The sequence below is a fragment of the Rhinopithecus bieti genome, unplaced genomic scaffold (assembly GCF_001698545.2).
Source record: "Rhinopithecus bieti isolate Rb0 unplaced genomic scaffold, ASM169854v2 scaffold_5002, whole genome shotgun sequence".
In the NCBI taxonomy this organism is placed as follows: Eukaryota; Metazoa; Chordata; class Mammalia; order Primates; family Cercopithecidae; genus Rhinopithecus; species Rhinopithecus bieti.
This window is the reverse complement of record NW_016804830.1, coordinates 2,014,134-2,020,806: the sequence shown is the minus strand read 5'-3', so window position 1 is coordinate 2,020,806 and position 6,673 is coordinate 2,014,134. Positions and strand designations below refer to the sequence as shown.

Here is a 6,673-nt window from a genome sequence, read left to right as displayed (position 1 = left end):
CTGGAGTGCAGTGACGCAATCTCGGCTCACTGCAAGCTCTGCCTCCCGGGTTCACGCCATTCTCCTGCCTCAGCCTCCTGAGTAGCTCGGACTACAGTCGCCCGCCACCATGCCCGGCTAATTTTTTGTATTTTTAATAGAGACGGGGTTTCACCGTGGTCTCGATCTCCTGACCTTGTGATTCGCCCGCCTCGGCCTCCCAAAGTGCTGGGATTGCAGGCGTGAGCCACCGCGCCCGGCGGATGTTGTATAATTTTCTTAACCATTCCTATAATCTTGTTCATTAGTTTTCTGCAAAACCATTCAAAGATATAAAACTCCTTGATTCCAGATCTAAAACCCGAGTCTAAATAATCTGGATTACGGACATCCTCAAAAAATGCAAATGAACAAACATGTGCAGCAATTCTTTATAGAATTTCAGGGGGTTTGTGATATCTCTTATGCCCATAAGGGCACTGGTGAACAGACAGTACACCAATAACTGAGAATTTCTATTTTGGAAAACTTAAACTCTGGCTCACTTCCTTCACAACACGGTTAAGTTCATATTCTTGTTGCTTTTGATCTACAGAAATCCAAAACGGAATATCCAAAATTGCCTCATAATACTTAGCGCTTACGTTTCCCCCCTCCAAGACTACAGGCGCATAATTTCATACACATAACCAGAAGGAAGTATGTTGGATGGAATCTGCAATCATTCTTCACTGCAGGTTCTTAGGGTGAGAATTCAAGAAGGCGGTGTCTGTTAAACATGTAAATGAAACTCCAAGAACCAGGAGATGGGGGCGGAGTAACATCCCTTTTCAGGAGGGAATCCTACACTCGAAACTGACAAACTCTGCCAAACTTTAGTCAGGCTATTACATCTTCAGCTAGGTCCATCTGTAACACTTCACTGTAAAATCTGGCTATAACAAAGAACTGTTCTAAGTCAGTTTAGCAAGACCCCTTCGCCTCTGTATCTTCATCCTCCACCGTCCCCCAGGTGATAAAGTCTTATCACCCAGGTCTCTCTCTCTCCAGAAATAATCCTTTTAGCTGCGTTTAGTCAGAATCTTCCTTAATCCAGACATTTCCTCTTAGTAATTTCTCATCCAGTGATCCCTAACCTTCTTGGCTATAAATTCCCACTTGTTCATGCTGAATTCGGAGTTGAGCCCAATGTTTCTTACCCACTGCAAAATCCCACAGCCGGGATCCCAATACCTACCACGATGGTCCTGAATAAAGGCTTCTTTGCATGCTTTAACAAGTGTCACCGAATAATTTTTTATTTAACAGAATCTATCATACCTGTCTTTAGGGCAATTACTCCTCTAAGCTTCCCATCCTATCTGCTGCTTCTCACTGGAAATCTTCATCTAAGACTCAGTATCTGATTTCCCACTAGGACCATTTCTCTGTTGTAGTCAGTCGTACTAGACTGAGAAGAAGGCACAGGAAGCAGCAGGGAACCTGGAGCCAAGAGTCAGTAGACCCCGCAGAATCCTGCGAAGCACGCTTTACAAAGGACACGCACGGCATGTCCAGGTAACACAAGGTCGACCACGCACCCCTCACAGTCCCACAACTGCACCCGCGTCACACAGGCAAGCCGGTCCTGTGGCCGCTGCGCGGTCTCTCACGCTCCCCGCCTGTCTCCTAGAGACGGGCCCCTCCTCCGCATCTCCAGCACCCTAGGGCCTGAGGAGGCGGGAGACTCGCCGGCCCGCGCCTGGGGCCTCTGTGCTCTGAGCGCCTCCTGCAGCCCTACTCTCACCGCCACGCAAGGTCCCACGCGGGCGGCGGGCTGAGGCTGCAGAGGCTCCCGCAGTGACCTGCGCCGCCTTCTTCTTCAGGTGAAACCAAGTGTTGCGCAGCGCAGAGCCAGAGGTCCTGCAACCGGAGCCAAGGGTCCCAGTTTTCTCCGTTGCCTGTGGAATATGTAGTCCAGGCCAGAACTGTCAGGACTGCAGGCACGGGTAAGAAGTGGGGTCTAGACTCCTAAAAACCTACGAGAAATACGGCGGTGACCACTGGGATGGCGCTCCCCACCTAAAGCCCGAGCCCCGGAGACTTCTGGGAGTGACAGCGTTGCCTAGGAGTGCGCATGCGCAGATCGGCCGCTACTGGGGTCCCTGACCTGAGGCTTAGGGTGGAGTTAGTGCGTTCTCAGGGCCAGTAGGAGGCGAGTCTGAGTGGAAACCGATCCAGGTAGCCTCGGAAGGGATCACCTGCTGGATGGGTGTGAGCTCCTCAGGGTGGGGCGCCGAAACCGTCATGGCCCCTGAGCTGGCGCCAGCCTCCTTGGTAACACTTGGGACCGGGACTTTTGTCTCGACAGGCCCAGCTTGTCTCATCAAGTGCTAGGTAAATGAACTCACGTCCTATACGAGGGTTTGAAGTTCCATCACATTTTTCAATACATGACATTATGTTCTTCATCTTTGGACACGAATACATTTGACTAAAAACTTGACTAAAAAATCATCTGAAGAAATAACTGCTAAATAGTTATATTATTTTTGTTCTGGGATAGGCTTCTTAAACATAAAATAAGAAATTAAAAAAATTTTTTTGAATCTTCATGTAATACTTTGTAAATCTTGATAGTTACTTATAAGCATCCAAAATTTCCAAATGGTAAAAAATGAATAAGAAAAATTTTTAGGTAAGTAAATTTGGGGGAAATATTTACAACAGCTAAAACGGACAAATAGATAATAGTCCGAATTTCCTGTTTCTTTGGCTTAATAAAATATTGATGGATACAGGCCGGGCACGGTGGTGCATGCATTTAATCCCAGCATTTTCGGAGGCCAAGGCAGGAGGATCAGTTGAGGCCAGAAGTTCAAGACCAGCCTAAGAAACATAGTGAGACACCCCTCTTCTCCTCCCAAACTCTACCAAAAACAAACGTTAGCCTGGTGTGGTGGCACACGCCTGTGGTCCCAGCTACTCCAAAGCCAGAGGTAGGAGGATCAGTTGAGCCTGGGAGTTCAGGCTTCAGTGAGGTATGATAGTGCTGCCGCACTCTAGCCTGAGCAACAGAGCAAGACCTTGTCTCAAAAAAATGAATAAATAAAATTAATTTAAAAATAAAAAATAGCTAACACTGTGAAACCCCGTCTCTACTAAAAAATACAAAAAACTAGCCGGGCGAGGTGGCGGGTGCCTGTAGTCCCAGCTACTCGGGAGGCTGAGGCAGGAGAATGGCGTGAACCCGGGAGGCAGAGCTTGCAGTGAGCTGAGATCTGGCCACTGCACTCCAGCCTGGGAGACAGAGTGAGACTCTGTCTCAAAAAAAATAAAAAATAAAAAAAATAAAAAATAAAAAATATTCGTCTGTACTCTAAGAGGAAAAGGTACAAAACTAAAATTCACCATTCAAAATACAAATAGTCAAGGAAAAAAAACTATTAAAGTTACAATCTAAGAACTTATTGATCACTTATTTCTTCTCTTAATTAGTTCTTGGATTTGTTGCTCCTGAATCTCCTGAGTAATCCCTCAGAAATACCACACATAGATCAATGGATTAAATTGACTCCACATAATATTTTCTTTTTCTTTTTTTTTGAGATGGAGTTTTGCTCTGGCGCGATCTTGGCTCACCACAACCTCCACCTCCCAGGTTCAAGTGATTCTCCTGCATCAGCCTCCAGAGTAGCTGGAATTACAGGCATGCGCCACCACACCCGGCTAATTTTGTATTTTTAGTAGAGACGGGGTTTTACCATGTTGGTCAGGCTGGTCTTGAACTCCCGACATCAGGTGATCCTCCCGCCTCGGCCTCCCAAAGTGCTGGGATTGCAGGCGTAAGCCACCGTGTCCGGCTCCACATGTTATTTTCAACAAGGATACCAAGGCAATTTAAGGAAGGGAAGAGTAGTCTTTTCAACAAAGACTGGAACTAGAGATGCACACAGAAAATAATGAATTGAGTTCCCTGCCTCTCACCATATACAAAATCAACTCAAAATGGATCAAACACCTAAGTGTAAGCGTAAGGCTTAAAACAGTAGAACGTTTAGAAGGAAATGCAGGCGTAGATCTTCTGGACTCTATAGTCAGCCATTGTTTCTTAACTGTGACATCAGAATCGCAAGCAACAACATCAAAAAAGGAAATTGGACATAAATTGTAAAACATTGTGCTTCAAAATCCGCCAAGAATGTGAGAAGCTACCCAAAGAATGAGAAAAATTGTTTGTAAACTATGTATTCGATAAGGGATTTGTATCTAGAATATATAAAGAAGTCTTGCAACTCAATAATAAAAAGCCCAACAAAATGGGCAAAGTAACTAAGTATTTCTCAAAAAAAAAAAAGTATACACACAGCTACTAAATACTTGAAAACATGTTCTATATTAATCATCAAGAATATGCAAATCAGTCAGGAGCAGTGGCTCATGCCTGTAATCTCAGCACTTTGGGAGGTCGAGGCAGGAGAATTGCTTGAGCCTAGGAGTTTGAAAGTAGCCTGGGAAACAAAGAAAAAAAACTATGTAAATCAAAACCCCCAAAACACCAATGAAATATCAACTCATACTTCTTAGGATGACTAAAATCAAATAAATACACAATAACAAATTTTGGATAGGATTTGGAGAAATAGAACCCTACATATATTGATGGTGGCACTGGAAAATGGTAGAGCTATTGTATAAACAGTCTGCCAGTTCCTCAGAAGAATACAGAGTTACCATACAATGTAGCAGTTTTAGTCCTAGGTATATTCTCAAGACAAATTAAAACCATATGTTCTCACAAAGCTTGTAGGCAAATATTTACAGCAGCATGATTCATGATAGCCAAAAACTGGAAAAGAAAAACCCCAATTGTTCTTCATTTCATAAGTAGATAAGTAAAATGTGGCATATCTACACAGTGGACTATTATCTGGTAATATAAGGAAATGAAGATCTGATACAAGCTACAACATAGATCAACCTTGAACACTATTCCAAGTGAATGAAGCTGGTACAAAAGACCACGTATTTATGATTCCTACTATGTGACATTTCTTCTCATATAAAATTTCCAATGTGGGCTAATTTATAGAGACTGAAAGTAAATTGTTTCCTAAACTGAAGGGTGGCAGGAGGTGGCCAAAGGCTGTAGGCTTTCATGCTGGCGTGATGAAAATGTTCTAAAACTGACTGTGCTGAAGGTTTCAAAACTTTGTGACTACATTAAAAACCACTGAATTTTACACTTTAAATGAGTGAATTGGATGGAATGTGAATTATATACAAACTTGTTACCAAAAGAAATAAAAAAGAAATACAGACTTTTCAACAGGTAAAAACTGAGAGCATTTGTTGCTAGCAGATCTTCTTTATAAGAAATGTTAAAGAAAATTCTTGAGAGAGAAACAATAGGACAGAATCAGAAATTTGTATCTAAACAAGAAATGAAGAATCAGAATTAAAGTTAATGGAAGCAAAACCTTTTTTTCTCATAGTTTCTCTGGAAGAGAGTAATAATGTTATTATTATTTTTTAATTTTTTGAGATAGAGTCTCGCTCTGTTGCCCAGGCTGGAGTGCAGTGGCATGATCTCAATTCACTGCAACCTCTGCCTCCCAGATTCAAGCAATTCTCCTGCCTCAGTCTCCTAAGTAGCTGGGATTACAGGCATGCGTCACCAGGCCCGGCTAATTTTGTATTTTTAGCAGAGACAGGATTTTAAAATGTTGATCAGGCTGGTCTTGAATTCATGACTTCAAGTGATCCACCCACCTTGGCCTCCCAAAGTGTTGGGATTACAGGCATGAGCTACTGAGCCCAGACTTATTGTTTTTAAAAGATAGGGTCTTGCTCCATTACCCAGGCAGGAGTGCAGTGGTGCAATCACAGCTCACAGCAGCCTCGACCTCCCAGGCTCAAGAGAACCTCCTACCTCAGCCTCCTGAGTAGCTAAGATTATAGGTGTGTATCCCTACACCTGGCTAATTTTAAAATTTTTTTTGCAGAGACAGGGCCTCACTGTGTTGTCCAGGTGAATCTCAAACCCCGGGGCTCAAGTGATCCTCCCATCTCAGCGTCTCAAAGTGTTGAGATTACAGGTGTGAGCCACTACGCCCAGCTCAATCATGTTTTAAGCAATTTAAATAATAAGATATATTTACCCACATATTAGCCATGTCCTATTTAGGTCCAAATTTCCATCTGATATCACTTTCCATTTGTCTGAAGAACCTTAACATTTCTTTTTTCTTTTTTTTTTTTTTTGAGACGGAGTCTCGCTCTGTCACCCAAGCTGGAATGCACTGGCCAGATCTCAGCTCACTGCAAGCTCCGCCTCCTGGGTTCACGCCATTCTCCTGCCTCAGCCTCCCGAGTAGCTGGGACTACAGGCGCCCGCCACCTCGCCCGGCTAGTTTTTTTTTTGTATTTTTTAGTAGAGACGGGGTTTCACCGTGTTAGCCAGGATGGTCTCGATCTCCTGACCTTGTGATCCGCCCGCCTCGGCCTCCCAAAGTGCTGGGATTACAGGCTTGAGCCACCGCGCCCGGCCGAACCTTAACATTTCTTATAGTGTAGGAAAGCATTAATCTATTCTCTCATCTTTTAGATGCCTAAAAAATCAGACATCCACAAATTTTCACCTTCGTACAAAAGTATTTTCACATTATACAGAATTCAAGGTAATATTTTTCATTTCTGCACTATATAAGAATTT

At 43.5% G+C, this 6,673-nt stretch overlaps 1 protein-coding gene across 7 annotated transcripts in view; it reads right to left on the bottom strand.

Annotated features, from left to right (window-relative positions):
* ZNF607 (zinc finger protein 607) overlaps positions 1 to 6,673 on the bottom strand; it is a 53,520-nt gene that overhangs the window by 24,348 nt on the left and 22,499 nt on the right. For 3 of the 7 annotated variants that reach the window (XM_017870562.1, XM_017870567.1, XM_017870568.1), the window contains exon 1: positions 1,300 to 2,100. The exons of 1 other annotated variant lie outside the window; for it this stretch is intronic. The gene's annotated coding sequence lies outside the window, so the exon portion shown is untranslated. Of the gene's footprint in view, positions 1 to 1,299; positions 2,101 to 2,128; positions 2,432 to 6,673 lie in introns of those variants that run through there. 3 more of the 7 variants (XM_017870566.1, XM_017870563.1, XM_017870565.1) reach the window with 3 other exon arrangements.